This window comes from Anser anser (genome assembly GCF_964211835.1).
Source record: "Anser anser genome assembly, chromosome: 1".
In the NCBI taxonomy this organism is placed as follows: Eukaryota; Metazoa; Chordata; class Aves; order Anseriformes; family Anatidae; genus Anser; species Anser anser.
The window spans coordinates 62721270-62742694 of record NC_139720.1 but is presented as its reverse complement, the minus strand read 5'-3'; the positions used below and the strand labels follow the sequence as shown (position 1 = coordinate 62742694).

General features: G+C 42.0%; 1 protein-coding gene across 6 annotated transcripts in view; it reads left to right on the top strand.

The window, feature by feature from the left end:
- The first annotated feature begins 433 nt into the window (after positions 1-433).
- Positions 434-21425, top strand: part of LOC310880045 (muscarinic acetylcholine receptor M2) — a 109172-nt gene continuing 88180 nt past the window's right edge. For 5 of the 6 annotated variants that reach the window (XM_083795288.1, XM_083795286.1, XM_083795291.1 and 2 more), the window contains exon 1: positions 434-2775. The gene's annotated coding sequence lies outside the window, so the exon portion shown is untranslated. The remainder of the gene's footprint in view (positions 2776-21425) is intronic. The other variant, XM_083795287.1, reaches the window with a different exon arrangement.

Genomic DNA, 21425 nt, shown 5'->3' with positions numbered 1-21425 from the left:
GAGCCCCCACGACTCTGAGCAGCGTGGCACTGGAGAGCCCCCTGCAGCTGGGTAGAGCCGTGCCTGGCCCCACCCCCTGCCCCATCCCCATCCAGGAGCTACCTCCCGCCTGCCCTGCGGCCGTGGGAAGCGGCGAGGTGCTGGAAGCGGGCAGTGCCGAGCCTTGTGCCCCTTCCCTGCGACGAAGGGAGGGACAGTCCCAAAGGGCGCTGTGTGCTGCCAGGGTGCTTGTGCTGCCATCGTGTGCTGTCACCCCCTCCCTTCTCCTCGCTCTGGGAGGGGCTGACCCGTGCAGGCTGTTATTGAGCTCTAATTAAATCTCCGGGAATCAACGTGCTCAGTCAAACACCAGCAACGTCTCTGGGAGGGAAAAATAATAAGAACAATAATAATAATAATAATAATAATAATAATAATAATAATAAGGGGATGAGGAGGCGGACATTGTCCCTTTTAAAGCTGATGATGATCCTGCTTAATGAATGTTAAAATATTCATTCAAGTGCCAAGGTCTCAGAGACAGCCTGTGGGAGGCTTAAGGGAGGCTGAGCTGTGTGGGTGGCCATCCTCTGCCCCTAAGGAACAGTCCCACAGGGTCTCAGCCTGACTGAGGCTTGCTTCAAACCTCCCAGTGACAATTTCAGATTCCCTTCCTGGCAGAAATCTCATCTAAGGTGTCCCCACAGCAGTGAAGTCCAGGCAAAACATTCTGCAAAGATAAGAAAAATAGGTGCAGGAGCCAGCTGCCCTGATGTCCCTGAAGAGCTGTAAGTGATCCAACATTTATACCTTCTGAAAGTTCTCTCAGGCAGACAAACACAGACTTCTGTAACACTGAAACATGTGTTCCTCCAAAACTCAGAGCTCCTTGCCTATGAATTAACCCTGCCACACAGGGCAGGAGAAATACCCACCCCAGGGCCCAACAGACTACTCCCTGAGTCCTGCTACCCTGAAAGCACACCACTCTCTCGTGGGTAAAACCACCGTTGAGGTCCTTCCAGGAACAATAGCTGAATGTATGCAAATAGTGTAGGCAGCTTTTCTCTCTGGGGGAAGCCCAGGCCAAGAAATAACTTCTGCAAAGTGAAGGTTTTTTTGAAGAGAAAGGGAGTGATTGGGCAGTGGATCCGGTGACCCTTCATGAAGGAAGCTAGGCTGGGGAAGGCAGGGCACGCAGCACCCAGACAGAAGCTGGGGTCACCTTCATAAAGTGTCTCTCTCTCTCCTCTTCTTTCTCCACTTCTCCCCTATTATTCTTCACACAATAGATCAGTTGAGACCCCTATTCTGTTTGCCACCCTGGCAGCCCTGACTCCAAGGGACAAAGCACCACCCTGGACCACAAATCAATTCCAGTCCAGAAGGGCTGAAAACAAAGACTAAGCAAACCAAAAGATCTTTATATCTAGATTATTTCCATTAAAACCGGCAAGTTCCCTTAAGCAAAGTAAATACTTCTCAGCCTAATGACTATTAATTAAAAGGGAATGCTTTACACCCAAGGAGAATTAACTGTTGTTCGCAAAATGTATCTCTTTCCTCTAATTCGTTTGTCATTGTGCCGGGGGAGCAACATCCCATGAATATTTAAGCACGATAATCAGTTTAAAAAAATAAACTGGATTTAGTGTAGCAATGTGTTTTCCACAGTGAGGGGAGACTCCGGTAACTGCAATAATGTAAAACCTGTATCTCTTTCTGCTCCCATATATCACTTGAGACTTACAGCTATCATGGAATTGAGAAAGCGTTGCGGGGAAAGATGTGGAAGAGGTAACCGAAAAAAAAAATCAGTTCTGATGTGCAAATTGTAGATAAAGACTTCTGATGAGGACAAGGGGAGTGTCTGATGAGGAAGAGGGGAGAGTGTGTTGAGAGATAACAAGAACCAGTAATTTCTATTCAGCAAAGCCACCAAATCAGAGAGCAGTGCCGATCTTATTGGAGGAGAGCCTTCAACAGCAACTAATCCTGTCATATTGAAAGAAAATTGTAAATGTTCTCTGCAGAAATTGCCTGCCCATTGCAGCTAATCGAGCCCACCTCGCGCTCACCCCTCCCTCCCCGCACACACCACGCACCGGCGGGCAGCGAGCAAAACCGGCAGCTGCAGCCCCTGGCCTGGACATCCACTCGAGATGCTCCCCTAGGCGCCCCGTTCCCCTCCCTCGCCACCACCCCCATGAAGGTGGCAGCTTGTCCTCATTTCCTTAGGAGGGCTGGGGGACGTATGAATTATTACCAGCTCACTTACGAGTCCCAGCATCCACTATTTGTAATTTTTCCAGGTTTGTCGAAGCCGTTAAGCTAGGTTTAGTGTCGCTCTACGTATATATATGCATATGTACGTGTGTGTATATATATATATTTGAAAGTTCAACTTGGCTGAGCTGAAGCAGAGACTCCCAGGGGCCGGTGCCACGGAGGGTGTTAGTGTATATGTGTGTGCCTGGGCGTGTGGGAGGGAGAGAGCGAGCGAGGGAGCGACAAAAACTCCACCAACCCGGACAATGCCACCTCTCGTTTAAAGCTTTCCAACTGTTATTCTTTCCCCTCATTATCACAGCACCAAGTAATCCGTCTTTCCCCCACCCCAGCCCGCCTCCCTCCTCTTGGAAGATATGAAAGAGAAAGATAAAGCTGCTGCCTCCGGGCTCTGGTGAGCGCAGCCCGCATGCCTCCGCCGCCAGAGCCGGGGCCACTCCGCAGCCGCCGCTTGCAACGAGCCGCTTGGAGCGGGATGGGATACAACTTCTGGTGATTGGAACACAGGTAGGAAAGCTTTGCTTTTTTATTGACGCTTCCTCTTTTTTTTTTTCCTTCCTTTTTCTTGTTCTTTCCATCTTTTTTTTTTTTTCAGTCTCCCCCCCCCCCTTTTCTTTCTCGTCCTCTACCCTCCTCCCTTTCTTCACCGCATCTACGATTTCATCTGCTGCTGTCAGAGGAAAGCTCCCGCCAAGAAAATAATGTCCAAGAAAGGAGCTTACGTTTTGCTTCCTGATAGAAGGAACATAACAAAACGCGGAGAAACTTTTGCTGAAAGGGTCCATCACGGTGCGGGTCACCTGGGGGTGGCAGCGAGAAGAGAGAAGGCAAAGAGCCTTCCTCTGTTGAGTTACAGTTGCGATACTTATCCCGGAATCGAGGCAGGCATGGTATAGAGCATGGTATAGCGGGGAAGGAGAGACGCAGTAACCTGATTTAGAGAGATCTTCACATTTTCCAAGCGCTGTCCAAGGGCTTTATATGTAAATGCTGCATTCTGACACAGAGACATCTCCTGGGCTCCCCTTCCCAAATCCCTATGTGACATGTTTTTTGGCGACTCCTGCAAAATGTCTCCGGGCGCCGGGAGCGGAGCCGTGCCCAGGGAGCCGAGCCTGCTCTCGGAGCGGGCTGGCGGGCGGGTGGGAGGGCAGAGCCGGAGCCGGGGCATCCCTGCGCTGCCGGGGGCCATGCGGGATGCGGGCTGTAAGGGAAGGGGACTTCCGCCGTGTCAGCGCGGTCTCTCGCCCCCAGCATCCCTCCCGGGGAGCGTGCGCCTGCCCGGGCTTAGCGCCCATCTGCGCGGCCTCAAGTCTCTGTTCCTGCCTCGGGGAGGGGGAGCACGGGCTCGGACGGCCCCGGAGGCGGGGAAGGTACGAGGGTTCCCCGGTTCCGACCCCGCTTCCCTGATTCGGTGCCCCTGGGGTCCAGTGGCCGGTGGGGCCGGGGGAGGCGGGGAGGATGCCAGGGTCGGATCCTTCTCGCCCCGCTCCCCCGGCCCGGTTGAACAGCTGGCAGGGCTGAGCCGGTCCCGGCCGTGCCTCCCGGCTCCTTTTCCGAGCCTCCGGCTTCGAGTGGGTGCTGGTGGCCAGAAGGAGCGAGCCTCGAGAGGGAGCTCAGCTCAGGCAGAGGGAGGAAAAAAAAAATCCTCCCAGAATCGGCTCCGGGGCGCCGGCGTCCTGGTCTCCCCGTCCAAGTCCAGCCATTTCGGAGGCTCTGAGGGCGCAAAGTGCTTTCCCGGCTGCTGCAAAGGGCCCTGCCCCGCCGGCGAGCTGCTCCCAGTGGGCGCCTTCTCTCCCCGTAGCACGGCCCTGCTGTCAGCTTCGTGGAGACGCTGCCAGGGACCCGGGGGGCCCGCGGGAGCCGCCGGGCTTGTAGCTCCTTCTCACGGGCCTCGGGGCGAGTCCTCCACCCCTTCAGTGGAGAAAGGAGGAAGGACTCTGCCCTCACCCTGTAAGACCTATTTTTTATCCTACTTTTTTCATGTGCTATAGTTCCTTTAGAGAAAGGAGAATTTAGCCAGAATAGCTTGTCTCCCCACTTATGTGTCAACGAGTGTGCTTTCACGTGTTGGTTGCCCCTTCATTTGAAAAAGATCTTCACTTTGCATAAGGGAATAAAGGAGAAGGGCCAACCTCTTCTTGACAGCATGCTTTTGTGGTCAAAAAAAAAAAAAAAAAGACCAACAATGAGGAAAGTTAATAGGGGAGATCAGAAGTAGGCACACTGTCTGCTTTTATGGTATTGCATTGCCTGCAATCTCAGCTCCTGTCTAAATACGTGCCAGCCTCAATTATACAGTTTATGACACCAGACGCTTTCGATGACTCGTCTATAAACTGTGTTATGCTGCACAGAGTATGCTCTCTCTCCTTTAGGCTCTTTTTGATTATAACTTTGGTCGAGCTTCCCCTTTGCAGGACCTCTGGATTGCAAAAGCAGCCTTGTTTGCTTTTGCTTCAGGAGAACAAGAAGATGTGCCATGGGCTCACTGATCTGGCAAGCATGTGCCCTGCTGAGGTGCTCTCTCTGCCCTGGACTAAGTCACTCCATGATTTTTGCATTGCAGTCCACCTGGGAAAGAAGCTTAGTATATCGGAAGTGGGTCTGGGCTTGGCCCACTGCAGTTGTTTTGGAGGGAGGGCAAAATAATAAAAAGGAGAAGTCACAGTTTTCTACCTAAAACCAAAATCTTAAGTGATAACTCACACCCAAATGATTGTAACTCTGCACCTGGCCAGAGCCGGGGGAGATCTGGACCACCCGTGGTCAGCAGTGTCCTGGGGAGGTGGAGGTGGTGGAAGCAGTGCTGTGCCATGCCACTGCCTGGGAGGGAGATCAAGACGAAAGAAGGGAGAAACCATGGCCACCACTGAATAAATATATCTATGAAAAAAGCATTATTTTGCCTGCATGTTCAGTCCCATGTCCCTCTGTCATTTTGTTTTCCACCTCTGGACTGAGTCCCTGTGTGTGTTTTCTGTCTCTCAGTTGCTTCACATGCTTGGATCTTTCACCCATTATGTGTCTAATTCAATAGTCTTCTCGGGAGATCTACTATGAACTCCCCTACCGTTGTCGATGTAGTCCCAGATGTTTACTCTGCCCCATTTTGCTCCTGTAACCCACTCACCCAATCACCCAGGATCACTCTTCTCCAGTAATATCATGACCTACATGCAAAAGACTTATATTCTGGTCCCGTTTCCATAGCAATGCAGCATGGGAAAGGCAGACAAACTAGTAATAATGAAGCAGATTCCCCTTCTGTGAAATCAAAACCTCTTTGAATGTTGAGTTCAATTTAAGGTAAAGTATGGGCCTGCAGAGAGTTGGATTTCTGTCCCAAAGCCCAGATCTCCACGCCCTCTAGTGCCAGAGGCAGGCGAGGGAGACCATCCACGGGCACAGGGGATGCAAGGCTTGATAGAAAATTAGAGGGGGCAGAAAGAAACGAGTGGTATGAGGTAAGAACATTCCATCTAGTGTCTGTTTCCAGCCTTCTCTTCCCTATTCTAAATCCCAACCTGCAAAAGAAGGCATGTTGGGGTTCAGCTGATCCTGGTTCGGTCACACACAGCCTAACACTTAAAGTTCCATGACAGGGGTTAAACTATAGAGGAACTGGTAGGAAGTAATTAGAGCCTATATCTAGTCATTGATTCACAAATTTTGGACTTTTCTGACTGAGTTTCACAACTTGCAGCAATTTGCAACTAATTCTCAGAGATTTGAAGGCACAGAAAAGGATTACTCACTTGTGAAAATGCTGCCCTGACCTTCTATGGGATCTTTGGGTGGGTGGGTAATAGTAATCAGGATAAGAAAAGCTGAAGAGACTTAGATCCAGCTCATATGAATGACAGGGATAACTTTTTCCACAAATGCTTGTAGTCTTAAATCTTAAAAAGCTTAAATCAGATGGTAGCATTTCAAGCCCTGTTAAATCTAAATGTGGATTCACTTCTCTAAGAAACAGGCTGCACAGAGGACCGAACACAGAGAACTGGGAAAAAAAGGAAAAAAAAAAAAAAGAAAAAAAAAGTTATATCTAAACAAGACAATTAACACATCTTTACCAGTTCCTATATTTTGACAGACAGCTTTTGGTTTTGCCAAGACCTTCAAAACATTTCTTGGGCTCGAGCTGTCACTGTCCAAGATATGCCAAGAGTTATCTACCCTCCTGTCCTCATCCCACCAGCTGAACATCAAGCTCCTGTACTTAGTAGACTGCATTACCTAGCCCTCCGTACCACACTGAGTGAGGAATGCTTAGTGAATTATCCCACCATCCTCCTGCATTTCCCTACACAAGTGGGCAGAATTAAAAGATGGGGACATCCCTTGAATTGTCTTAAAAGGCTTTGTCCTTTTCCCATGACCCCTGAGCTTGTTTCCATGTAAAATGCTTTAGCCTGTGGTGTTGCTAGTTATTTTGGACTGTTTATCCTACCTTTAAAGCTGTATCTTTACCTATATCTAACACTGTCTATTCACTGTACAGAAAGATACATATCAGCAGATGTTTCAAAGAGACATTTCTCATATAACATGATTTTAAGTCCCAAGAGAATGGTGCAGAGTGAAGTTAGTTTTATCTCATTTCTATCAGGTACTTCCTAGAGAATGCTTGCCAGTGAAACTTAAATGCACAGAGGGATTTCAGTAGTCCATGTGCTTTATGTATTCATTTTTTAAGGGTATGATAATGAAAAAATGAAGCGTACCATCATTTAGGGCCAGCTGTTTTGGTGAAAGCTTTCTCCCTGTTTCCTTTTGAAGAGATGGTCCTCTGATCTCAGCATCTCTTTTGACTCTGTGGGCTAGACTCTGATTTATTTATATTCCTGTAAATCAAGGGTGACTCCCTTGGCTTTAATTACTTCTGTTTTATTCTAGTGCAATGGAGCTCAGGATCTGACTTTCATAGAAACATAGTAAGTGTTGTAATTAGAATATTCCAGTGTTTTGCCAACTGTTCATGGAACAGAGCTGAGTCGTTAGACTCTGCCAAAAAGGATATGCAATGTGATAATGGACATTGGGAATGAGATGGAGCACTTCTGAAAATGATGGCAATAAAGATCTCTAAGAGAAGCCACAACACAGAGAGGTGAGAATTTCTGTAAACCAGAGACTCCAAGGGTTTTCCTCATCCTCTTAAAAAAAAGCACTGAGTTAACTGTGGGCAGGTGTAGGTAAAAAGAGTTAGAACAGGACAAAAAAAATCATCTTCATAGATCTTTCTTCTGAATCACTGTGACAATTAGTGCTGGCAACCAAGGAGATAAAATAAACCTAGTTATTTAAAAGAATTATCTTGCTTAGTAATTTCGCTGGGTCAGGATTCTCAGGTAGTCTGAACATGTAAAACTCTCTTGTTTTCATGGGAGACAGTGTGATCTTCAAACTATGAAGATCAGACCCTTCGTTTTTGGAATTCAATCCAGCATGGAAGAAATAAAAATTAGCAAAACTTATCAGTAGGAAAAAATAAGTTTCTGTTACAGCCAGCAGTAGTTTCTGGTACAGCCAGCAGTTGCATTTTCAAATATTGAAGTCTATTTTATACTCATCTATCTCATATTTAGTCAATTAGAAAGTAAAGTGGTCATATATTGAAAATGATTCACAAATTTTTTCATGAATAGTGGCAGCAAGCTCATTCTACTATGGAGGTCATTTCATGCAAGCAGGTAACCAATGATTTATTCATGAAAATGTTCATACATCTCAAAAGTTTCATGAATGTTAGCATGAATAATTAATGGATATTGTGTTATTTGTTATCATTACTCATTATTTTCCAATTCAAAAAAGCATCAGTCATCTAGTTAAAGAACATTAGAACATAATGACTGCAGCATTGGATCAGGCAGGTGTTTTATCCTGTCCAGTATTATGTCTGTATCTGTGCCCGTTACAACATACCTCAGAAGAAGGTGCAGGAAATGCTTCCCTAGATAAATTTACTGTCCTTAATTAAAATGCTATCTTAATACCTACCAGTTTGTGGTTGCTCACTGTCCAGAGACCACTTCCAAATGAAAACAGATATCCACCTTCCTCATCAAATGGAAACCTCTAGCAGTTCTGAATGAACTGCAGATATTCTCACTGGCCAGATAAACAGCTACTTTAGTTTTGCCTCCCAGCGAGCTTACTACCTTAGTGATAGCAAGTAGGAGACAGTTCAGTAGGTTAATTACACATTTTCTTGGGAAAACCACACTCCGGATAACCTTTGATCTATTTAAATTAGCTGTATTTCAATATTATCCTTACCTCTCTGTTATATGATGTGGAAATGCCAATAGGAGAACCCAGTTCATTGTACGGGTGCCATTCGTTTCCTCAGTCACGAACCCTCTTGTTCTTTTCTTCTCTCACCTAGACAATTTCAAGATTTTCTGTCACTTTGCATGTCTTAAATACTGCCAATTCTTCCATCTCCATTTCTGGTGGTGGATTGGCCAAAGTGGACATTATTTTCTAGGTGAGGACTATTAGTTTATACACTAGCAGTTTTAATATTAGTCTTTTTTACTCCACCTGTACAGTAGATTTTTTTTGTTTGTTTTGTTTTGTTTTGTTTTGACTACTATTGTGATTGAGAAAAATTTATAACTGGGTTGCCTGTAGTTATACCAAGATCTTTCCTTGAATTGTCAGAGATGGTTTAGGATCTAGGAAAGTTTCTTATTTTTTTACTCATGTGTGTTCTATATCAGCCAACACTTATTTCCACTTGCTATCAGAATGCTCAAGTTCACCCAACTTAATTAGCATATTCTGAAATGCTTCCATCCTTACTCTCTTTTTCTAACAGCAGTAATTTCAGTAAAGAAATTATACCTGATATAAAATCATGGACAACACAGTTGTTAATCTTTTAGGGTGAAAAATAATTGTTCATGTGTAGTTCCTGCTTTGTATCTTTTAGACAATTTCCAACAAGAAATAATAAACTACTTCTTCTACAATGATGTAACTTCTTTAAAAGAAACTTCTCAAAATATATATATATATATATATATTTATCAGGTTATATTTCCTGGTCTATTAGCTTGATGTTTCACAGAATGTATAGAAGACACAACATTTTATTTGAAATAAAATGATTTTTTTTTCCTCTCCTGTAGGTAATTCCAGTTTTTATTAGTTTCAATAAATGTGTCTGGAATTGAAATAAGACATTTACATATATAATACCTACAATCACTCCAGTGCTTGTCCTAAAGATAGCTATGCTAGCTCTCACCCTCCAAGTCTTCTGTAGTATATCTGACTTCAATAACAGCTTGCACATTTTTGCTATCAGCTCATCCACTTCATTTTCAAATGCCTTCCAAACCCTTGTATATATAACCATGACGTCCTTGTGACATGTTGCTGTTTAGTTTATCAGTTTGTTCCCCTTTCAACATTTCACATTCTGTCAGCTGACATCTTTTCTTGTCTTGAAAAAAAAAAAATAGGTCCAGTGTGGACATTAGCACAGCATCTGTTTTGGGGATACTTTACCCAAATGGACCATTCAGAACTTCTGCAACATCCTTTTGGCCATTAATTGTTCCCATTACCCCCTGTATGTCCAACAGGTCCCATTGGTTCCATCCCAAACTGTATGAATTTAAAACCCTTCAAAAATATCCTGTAGCTACCCGTACACACATGCCAACTCTTGTCCATGCATCCTTGGCCATCTTCATTTACACATGGCTTTATTTATTTATTTACTTATTTATTTACTTATTTATTTATTATAATTTCCCTCCCTTAGCCAAGGACTTCACCAGAGCTGAAGTGTGAACAAGTGAAAGCTCGTTGCTTGGTTCAAAAAATGTCTTGGATCTAAACATTTCAAAACATATTTTTTTTCCTCTATTGTCTTTCAGTTTGCTTTTTGCATGATTTCCTTGAATCAGAAACTCTCTGGTAATATCTCTGTTGATTTGAATTTATACATTTTACTTTTTCTTTCATTCTTCTTTTTTTTTCTATTTTGTTTCTACCTCCAGTACTTTTTAAAGTAATTCTCTAATTAATTCCAGTTTTAACATCAGTCTTCTATTATAGTAATAAGCTCGTTACTATTTGGTGGCTGGACTGCATCATTTCTTCAGCTACTTAAGACTAAGTTAAGAACATGTACTGTTACGTATTACAGTTATTCTAAAAATCACCTAGATTATTTTTTTTCCTAATCCATTTGTACCTGTTGACCTACCACTGTACAAGTGAGTGAAGTTACCCAGGATTACTATTTTATTTGACTTAGTTGTCTTTTTGATCTCTTTCCATTCAATTCATTGAATATCCCATGTGTTTCCTGGACAAAGTATGCTAATGCAGGATTTAATTAAAAATATATATTGTTATGCTTTTTAAATTAAACTTTATGCTCAGCACATTGGATTGAGACCAAGTAGACAGGCTCCTGACCATGCCACAAACCTCCTGTCTGACCTTTCTCAAGTTCCAATGGTCTGACGTAAAGCCTGTTGGGGTTAGAGAGCAACTCTTGTTATCTTTAGGTAGGCTTTGGCTCAGCTTCCTGCAGTAGGGAGAATAAGTCTTCCTGATCTTATGACAATGTGAGGATTCACTTGCTGCAGTCAGGTACTGAGCTTAGGCTGTGGTACTGCCACATGAAAACAGAAGGAGACAGACTCCATCCGCAGGGGCTTTCTTTGCATTGGGGTGTTGGAAAACTGAGCTTTTAGGAGCTGATTATCCAAAAAGTTTCTCTTTAGAACAGAGGACAAATTAAAATGTTCAGAATCCCTACAATAAAAAATTACCAAAGCTCCTAATTGCCTCTGATCTTGTTGATGAGTAAAAGGATAAAATTACTTACAAGTTCAGTTTTACGAGTTAAAAAAAAAAAATAGTTCTCATTATCCGATTGTATTGGGGGAAGGGTAGAAAGAGAGAAAAAGAAACTGAAGGTAATGTTTAATGACTGGATGTGGTCCTGGGGTTTTTCTCAGTTGTGTGTTTTCAGCATAGTCAGTATTACGTGTAAAATTGCCAAAGTGGGATTTACAATGCCATGAACTCATTCAGATTATACACTGCATTAGAGTTGTTCACAAAAACTGTATGGACCTGTTGGTTCTCCTTATACCCCTTAGCTCAACACACATTTCTGACATAAAACAGAGTTAGTAGACTTTGAGAACAGGGCTCATGAACTGAGCAACATATGTGTGGACAGGGATGTTACTGTTTTCTCCTCCACCATTACCCAAGGTCCTTGAGGATTTCCATCATCACCATTGTGGTAGATTCACACTTCAATTCATACATAGGCCACATGATGTATAAAAAATGGTTGCCTCACCCTCTCACTTTCCTATGTTTCTAGTAGCATTCTGCCATGGTGGGAAATTCAGTTTACTCCATTTCATACATAATATTGCACGAAAGTGGATTAATATATGTGTGGGAAATGAAAGCAGATGAGGGCTGGTGCTAGTAACCTCAGGGAAGGGCTTGTTATGGAACAAGCAAGCTTATGGACAATTTTACTTTCACTGAACTTTGGAACTGTTGTTCAACATGGATGTTGGAGGAATAATAGCTTTTAGGAGAAGGGGTCTAGTCAGGAAGATGTCTTCTCTGCTATCTGTTGAGATTAAGCTGAAAACTGATCTCCTGATCTGTTGCTGGCATATTTCACCCACACTAATTTCACTTTTCTAACAGTGAATTCTCAGCTGATGAAAGCTGTCAGAACATAAGTGACATAAAAAGGGACACCATCACCAAAGTGCTATATTTAACCTGGCAATGCCATGTCTTCTCATGCTTGACCTTGAGTCCTAGCAGTGAGAATATGAACATGGCATCTTGAAGTTCCTTCCTTTAACCAAACGTAAAAGGCTCTTAAATATAAGGAAAAGCGGGGAAGAAGGAAGGTAACATAAGTTACCCTTCTGCTTTTGACATTTGTGATAGCCAGCACACTTAGCTGCCACTAGAAGGAAAGAACATATAAAGGGTTCATTGTTAAACTCTCATTAAAAAAGTCTGATGTCTGCAAGTCATTTTCACAATCTTAGCCACTGGGAGTAAATGTACGAATTTTTTACTGAAAGGTTTGACATCAGAAGCAGTTCCCTGAAAGGAATATCTTACTGTTTTTATTCATTTTGCACAGTTTGCAATGCAGTTCAGTAAAGGAAAAAATAATAATAATAAATATATAATTAGAAAGAAGCAATAAAGGCAAAAGAACATAGACGAGGAAAACCATTTGCTCTGCTTTGACTGAGGAAAGACTGTAACTATCTTTCTTTCTTTGTTTAGCACAGAGTGAGACTGTATATCATCTACTTTGGAGCACAAGGAAATGCAAAATATCTAGTTTTGAAAAACCCTGATAAGTCAAGTATTGTCATTCTTTTGAATGGTAAATTTGACAATTGCTAGTCCACATTATTTCCTTTAAACTTTCTTAAAAATCCAAGTCGGGAGTGGGAATGGCACATAAGAAAAGACATGAACAATATTGTTATTTGCTCTTTTGGACAATCATGAGAAGGCTGAATTCCTAGTTTCACTGCAGATTGATTATGTGGCTTTGGACAAACCCAGCCAACCTTCTGTACCTCAGCTTCTCACCTAGAAATTGTACAAAGTAACATGTGCATTCTCCTATGCTTTGTCTGCCCATGTTTAGTTTTGTTTAGTTTGGCAGCACTTATGTAACAGTCTGCACTTGAGAAACTTTACCCAAATTTGAGCATCCATAGAAAGAATTGAATGATGTAACATGTTTCAAACATTTGGTTTCTTTTTATTACATATAAAAATTATAACACAGACCTGATCTTTCTCAAACCAGACAGACTGCTGAAAAAAACATATTGTTAACAGCTCTGTGATGCAAATAAAGACACAGGGTAAGAGAGCCCCTCATACCTCCAGTTGCTTCAACCCAAGAAAAGTATGCTGAGGTGGTAACATTGCATGCCTGTTCTTTTATCTTGCTCTTTGCTGCTGGCCACTTCGAGAGAGGACAATGGGCAAGCTGGTTGGGGAGAGCTGCTCTTGAACTCAAAAAATTACTTAAAGTTTTCAGCGTAGCTGTCTTCACTGGACAATGTTCAAATTGTTTTACTTTTGTTGCTCACCAGTAATTTGTTGCCTTCTTGGCTAGGTGCTTATCTAAACAGCCATAAAACACTTTGGAGATTAGTTTAATTAACTTGACTCCCCAGAAATACCTTCTACAAATAAATTCAAAAATACTGTGTTTTATTTGTTCATTGTAACAGTAGGAGAATTTTAATATACATGTGGTTTCCAGGCAGATCTCAAGGCTAGCCACAGAGTGCGCATTCCTACTCCGCTGTCTGTAACTGATATAACAGCCTGAGATAACCTCCTTGTAGACTCACTTCTTTCAGCTTAATGTCCTTGTGTTCCCTTTGTAGGGGAACAGAGGGTTTGTAAAGGGAAAATGTGGTTGCTGCTCAGCTTTTAATCTCTCTTCTCATTCAGTTTGTTATTTCCAACAACAACAACAACAAAATAAATGGATCAAACAGCCTTTATACACCAAAAATAAGGGAAGTGACAGGCATTAAGAGGCCTTTGCATCCCTGTAAATATAACAGAGAAAGTCTCCTTTGGCAGTTGCATGTATATAATTTTTCGTCTTGTTAGAGAAGAAGTTATGCCTCCCGAATGCCAAAAGAGAGATGACTTCTTCCTTTTCACTTGAAAGCTCCAAAATCATAGCCTTCTCAAAATGGTATAATTTTGTGTGCTGTATCAGGATTTAGACCATTGTCTTTTAACTAGTGAGTCCTCAAAAAAACACATGAAGACCAGAGAATAGAGAACTAAGACTGACCATATGGTAATGGAGGTACTTCCTGAAGATGGTCTCTGCTTTGTCGATGTCTTTTATGTCTGCAAGCAATGAGACAGTGGATTACTGCAAAGAATTCTAGGTCAGAGTTTTGTCATCATGGTCACGGTCCCATCCAAATCACAACATTGCTCTTCCACCTATGCAGGATTGCTTTGTACTGCAAGTAAGGGCCAAACTAAAGGCATGAACTTAAATGTGAGCTCAACAACCTTGAAAAGAGCAGGTCAAGCTTTCCGTTTATTAAGAAACCCACACAACAGCAGAGTTAAAATAAGATTTCCACTCATTATAGCAGAATCTCCCACATTTCTTACTGAATAATAATAATAAATAAATAAATAAATAAATAAAACACTAGTTGTTTTACTTGCTTGAAAAATAAAGCTGTTACAGTGTGGTTTTGGCTATAGCTTTACCAATCCAAGTTTAAGTACAATATTTTTAACTTTAAGCCAAAATCTTTAACAAGCAAAACAAAATAAATCTCAAGGAAAATGTGGGCTTGGTTCCATTCTATCTGGAACCTAATTTCTTTCCTTGCTACCCACAAGGCTATAAAATACTGTAGCTCTGCTTGGGCTACACTTCAAAGCTATTTTATATACATATAGATGACTGAAAAACACTGAAGGCAAAGGAGAGACAGGCCCACACCACGCAAATTAGCAATGCATTTTGTTCTGGAGGTTTTTTTTGTGGGATTTAGACGCTAGTGGGCAACTTTACAGGTAGGTGATATACTGTTATGGCAGGCCCCAGTGAGTTGGGATTTTTCTCTTGATGAATATTTCAGTGGCACTCTCCCAGACATTCTGGAAAAAAAAATAAAAAAGGAGAAGGGAAAGAAGTTAAGTTTGGGGACATGCATCCTTGTTTTGCCAGGAAAACACTGTTTCTAGCAGTTTAACACTGTTTAGCATTCTTTCTTGCCTGTAAATTATCAATTCCTATAAACTGTCACATACTTGTTGATAAGTATGTAAACCAAATAAATAATGTAAAGCAACACATGATGCATGTTAAGGTATTATAAATTGTGGCTGTTTTGCAAAACTGATATTGAGACAGTTCATATGTGCAGATTTACTAGAGGAGTTCATTGCTGATGGCATTCATTGCCTCTAACTGTGAAAAAAAAAAAAAAAAAAGTGGGGGAAAAATAAACCAGGGAACAATGAAAGAAGAGAGACAGAAGAGAAAAGGAAAGCTCTCCAAGCAGTGGCTAGCTGGGAAGATGGGTAACCAGGCTTTTCACACCTCTGCTGGGCATCCTCTGATTTGCAGCGTCTGGTTCTCCCCACTACACTTTTCCCACAGTAGTTGTCTGGTTTTCACCAGGTCCTACTCAAGCCCCCGGAAGCTTGTCACTACTTACTGATAGTGTTGATTGGAGCATGGGTTGATTGGGGCAGGGACTCTGTGGTCAGTTGTTCATGTTCACATCCACATTATTCCATCACTTGCCTAAACTAAAAACTTTAACTAAAATGGAATGAAAGTGTGGGAAAAGGGCTGATTCTCAGGCTGGTGACTATCACTGCCCGTGAGAGCTGACCACAGGAAGGCTATCAAGGTGTGCAGTTGCAAGATGATGAGGATAGCAGCATGAGATTAACAATGCAAGAGCAATGAGGGGAAAATACTGTCCCAGGGGCTCTGAAAACATTGTCCCAGCAGCCTGAATGGGATGGTACAGAGATGTAAGGGAAAGGCAGGCTGCAAAATTTTGAGGAAAGGTCTCTTAGCTACGCAAACCAGCAACAACATTTTATTATCATGGGAAGATGTGACAAGATAACATACTGACATCCTAGAAGTCAGTGGGAATTTCCCTTGGACTTCTCTGGAGCTGAAGGAATGCTTTATTACCTGAAAAAGGAGAGATCTGATGTTCTTTGTTCAAATGTACCTCTATTTGGGGAGAAGCATTGGCTCCATCTGCTCTGAACAAAGGGTGCAGTTTCTGAAGACTCACTCTCACTAGAGGCTGTTGCAATCATTGCTTATGTGCTCTTATCACAGCCTGGCTGGCCACTTCCTCTCTCAAATGGGATTTTCCTGCTATTGACTTGAATGAGAACCAGAGAACCAGTCCCTAACCCCTAGATCCCTACCACCACCACCTTCTTTTTTATTTTTATTTTTTTTTGGTCATTGCTCAAGTAACACTTGAAACTTTCTTCACTGCAGGTCAGCAGACAAGACCAGCTGGGGATGTAGTGATTCCATGCTAAGGATAACAGCATAACACATACAGCACAAAAGCAAAAAAGAAATGCATTCCTTGCATTTAGATGCTGTGTTGAGTATGCCTGTAAGGGAGTAGTAGATATTTCTGATTGCATGTCTTAACAGGTTAAAAAGTGCAATTTAACGTTTATTCCAGCTGTGGTAGATAGAATAACAACAACAAAATTCTTCATCTCTTTCTTTCAAGGGATGAGGTAGCAGTGGTAGCTTGTTTCCTAACCCTCTGGAAATGTTAACACAACACAGGGATGACAACAAGGAGGAAAACAGAAATGGTCTGTTTTTAGTTTTATTTTGTTGTTGTTCTAATTATTATTTATTTAATTTATTTATTTATTAGCAAGAGCTCAGTACAAATGTTTCATTTATTACATCTTACTCCTTTGGAAACCAAGTAAGACAAATAAAAACACAACAGACAGGAAGGAAATATTTTTGCATCTGATCACATAGACAGAAAAGAAACAATATGCAAATAAAGATGAATCATTTATTCATTTTGAAAGTCCACTAAGACTTCTGTAATAGGGATCACACCAATTTATTTTTGTTGAATTTGCGAGCACCTCATCTCTTCAACATGCTGTGCTCTGCTACGAAGCCTGTTTCTACACTGCAGCATTAAGAAATAATTATTACCCTTTATTGTGTAATGATTAGTTATTGCACAGGCCACATAGAAGATTTCTGCAGTCGTCATGCCAACTCTCTCCTGCATCCTGATTTAACCCATTCTACTATGCTGCAACAATCAGCCATGGGTGTGTGTAAGGGGGACATTCAGGCTGTGCACATCCCACTCTGATTTTGCTGCATTATGGACACTAAAAGAGCACGTTCTCACCTAGTGTGTACAGGCACAGCCATTTTAAAGACTACTATATTTTGCTCAGCCCGAACCTCCCTGCCATGATGTGAGAGGATTAATATGTATCCTGAGTGCCAGACCTCTTGCTGCTCTACAGCAACCCCTCTGGGTGCTTAAAGAGCAGCCTCAGAAGCAGCCTAATCCAGTCCTTGTAAGTTGGAAACATGTTTGCTCTGATAGAAGGGCCTGGCTAGCTGGGTCTCGAAGGGTGTTTAAGAAAAATGCATGAAAGGAGTGGGAGACGTTTTAAAACAAGGCAGGATCTCACCAGGAACCCATCTGCACTCAGTTGCAGAGACCCAAAGTGTGTCTCCAGTGCTGCTGTTGATAGGGTCCCAGCCTGAATGCCTGTACATTTTTGTGAAGAATTTCTTAGCTAGAAAGTGAGAACATCATTGCTTTTGCTTTACAGTGAAGGAAAAAGGGAAAAGGGCTGAGAGCTTGAACTCCAAGGTGAATTGCACAGCACGGAAAACCAGAGCTGGTCTTTACTTAAATAAGCACTCTCCAATAAAATTTTAAAAATGATGACATAGGCATTTGCATTCTTATAGGAAATGACATATATACCGTCCCAGCTTTGATTTCAGTCCTGCAGTCCTGCTTGCTGAAAGGTGTGGGCCCAGACCCTTTCTAGCCAGCTTAGCTCATGAATACCTGGCATTTGATATAATACTGTTGTGTCTTAACCCTGGCAGGCAGCTGAGCACAGCACAGCTGCTTGCTCACTCTCCCCAGGTGGGATGGGGAAGAGAATTGGAAAGGTAAAATTGCAAGAACTCATGGGCTGAGATAAGGACAGTTTACTAGGTAAAGCAAAAGCCATGTGCACAAGAAAAGCAAACCAAGGAGTTCAGTCACTGCCAGGAAAGCACAGCTCAGCACGTGGGACAGTTTCTTGGGAAGACAAATGCCATCACCCTGAACGTCCTCCCTTCCTCCTTGTTACCCCAGCTTTTGTTGCTGAGCATGATGCTACATGGCATGGGACATCCCTCTGGCCAGTCTGGGCCAGCTGTCCTGGCTCTGTCCCCTCCCAGCTCCTGGTGCACCCCCAGCCTCCTCGCTGGTGGGGCAGCAGAAGGAGCTGATGAGTCCTTGGCTCTGTAAGCACTGCTCTGCAACTGCTGAAACATTGGTGTTATCAGCATTATTTTCATCAAAAATCCAAAACACCACATCATATGAGCCTCTGTGAAGAAAATTAACTTTATCCCAGCTAAAACCATGACAAATACCTATATGTATTTTTTTTTCCTTTTGTTACTTGCTGCAATTACTACCTACAGACCCTCAAGGAGAAAAGAGAAAAAGTCCACATACAAAAATAAAAACACATTCTGCACAACACATCAGATCATGTCATGCAATTGCTATTACTGTTATTTATGTATAGTTCATTATGCCATCTGACACACACTGAGGAATGAAGGGCTTAATTGAAGACATAATCTAAAAATCAAATAATTCTTTTCTTAATGTTTCTTCAAAGAGTAGATTTTGTTAAAGTTGCTCCACATTTACTTTTTTTTTCATAATCCATCAATTCTGCAATTAAACATTTAACTGTAAGAAGCAGTTAAAAAAAAAAAAAAGTAAAAGATTTATTATTTTAGGGAATGCAACACTTTGGTAACCAAAACTGGAGAGAGAAAGTGAGTAAATGATGGGAAGAAGAGAGAGGAAAGCTTCTCTCCTCAGATTTCTTTCTAGTTTTTCAGTCTTTCTTTAATTTCAGTTGCCATCCAAAAGGAACCTGTAAACAGCGGTTTCTTCTATTCAGGTTCTTTCTTTCTTACTGCTCCCTCTTCCATAAACCTCTTCCTTCCACCATGCACTTCTTACCATTCTTTGAAAAGAAACAGATCAGACAGTCATCAAATGACATGCTGTTTAAGTCAATGGGTTACATGATCACCTGAAAACCCCTGGTCACACTTGCAGGTACTGTTTTGCTTGGTATCACACATTCATTTTATTTTGTTACTGTTCTGAACATTTTTCAGTTGTCCTCTTTCATGGGGATTGTCTGGTTGTTACCTCTGACCTATAAGTCTAAGGAAATGCAGGATACAGAAAGTTGTATAGGGTATAGGTAAAGAATAGATCTGGGACAAAACCACACATTTTCCTTATATTCCAGCTTGCTGTCCTCATTGCTCAGCCTTGCTATGTAGTCATTTTGAGCTCGTGACATTCTCCAGGGTGATGCTGAAGAAATTTGTTTGCAAGCAAGCCATCTGATAAGGCTTGGTGTACTGGAATGCAATGCCAACACAAATGGTAATTATGGGGACATAGTTAGTAGGCTTCTATGTGGGAAAATGGCAGTAAATTATTGATTCCCATTAACCTGAAAGATGAAGGATTTATTTTTTTTAGCTTTCCAATAACCTCAAAACAGTTGTGTGAAGACAGGCTTTTCTGAGAACAGGTGTTCCATCAGTTCTGAGTGATAACTGGACACTACTCCCATCAGAGAGCTCGTGCTCTCTTTTGCTTTCAGATCCCCGAAAAAAAATAATAAAATAAAATAAGATCAGTGCTGAACAATTTGTTAATTGTCAACAATTAGTCCACTGCACATTTTCCCCTTGTATTTTGAATTGTCCATCTGCAAGTGTGCTGGCTAAGCTTAGCAGTCTGATTAATAGTTTCAATGATCATATCAAGGTCAAGAGATTCTGTTGATTTTTTTGTGTTCAGCACTGAGAATTTGGTATTTTTGGCACTTGAGTGTTCACCTAACTCATGTGACACAGCTTCTCACCTCTAATTTAGTGACTCAGTATTTATAAGCAAAAGCCAAAGGTGCTCTAGATGGTGGGACAGGCAGGTAAGCTGTCCAGCAACTGTTCTTTTTTGCACCAGGAAGGTCACAAGTGTGGCATAGCTGAGGGGACAGATATAAAACCAGAAAGATCTTGGAGAAAGGAGAAAACCAGAGTGATGGGCTGTTCAACAGAGGTTGTATTTATTGTCCCTTTTTTCCACATTAGATAATTATTGCAAATCTCTGACTCCATACCTCAGCTTCTTCCTGATGTTGGCTTGCAACAAGATCTTTTGGTTCAATACCTCTGGTGCTCATATTATACAAAAGTTTAAGGCTAGATAAGGCGTTATTTCACATCATCCATTTGTCTTTTTAAATGGAAAGCTAACAGTAAATGATTTTCAAGAGTCATTAAGACCAAGTGCAGGTCAGTGTTGTGTTTACCAATTGCGCAATGGTGGCCAGTAACAGAAAATACCTTTGGAGATACTTTCTTTGCTTACACCAGGGCTACTGCCACACAGGATAGAAGTTGTGTGACATCTCCTCCACACTGACAGAGGGTTTATTCCGCTCCAAAAGTCCAAGCCTGCTTGCCTATGTGCATTTCTAAGGCAATGTGTGTGAACCCAACCCAAAACAGGCCTGGCTTCCCTGAGAAGTTATTTTCTGTCTCGTGGTTTCCTTCGCTTCAGCATCTGGCTGCTCTGTCAGACCCTTGCTTGAATTTTTTGGACCTGCAATGTAAGCAAAGAGCTTCCAGCCTCAGGACATTTCTGCTGATTTAACATCACTGTTTATATGTACCTGCTGTCTCTTCTGCTCATTGTGGGCCAGATGCTAGTGCTTTTTTACTCATATTGAGTAGTACATTGTACTGAAGAGTTGCACCAGAAATATTTGTCAAGTCAACTGCTATGTGCTGTGAATGAAGGTCCCAAGATCTGGCATAAAACACTGACAGAATGAAACAGGATCCAGTCTGAGCAAAGACTGATAAATCTTTTGTGATGTCTTTCACCTAGATTTCTTAATACCTCTTCTCTCAAACATAACTTTTAATCACGTATTCTGAAAATACAGAGAAGCACATTTGAAAATGTGTACAGGGGATATTTTACTCAGTGACTTTTATGTTCTTAGATGACAGGCTTTGGGCAGTTACTGAAGTAAGCAATGCAATGCACTTTTAAGAAGCATTGGTCAGTCAGATGAAAATAAGCGTCACCTCCAGATGTACTAACTGCTATGCCATCTATGATTAAAATTGCTGCTGATACCAGTCTCTATGTGTCTGCCTTTACAGCAGTTACCAAGTCAGAATTCAGAGGAATCCTTCCATTTAAGAAAAGACAGATGATTGATGGGTAAAG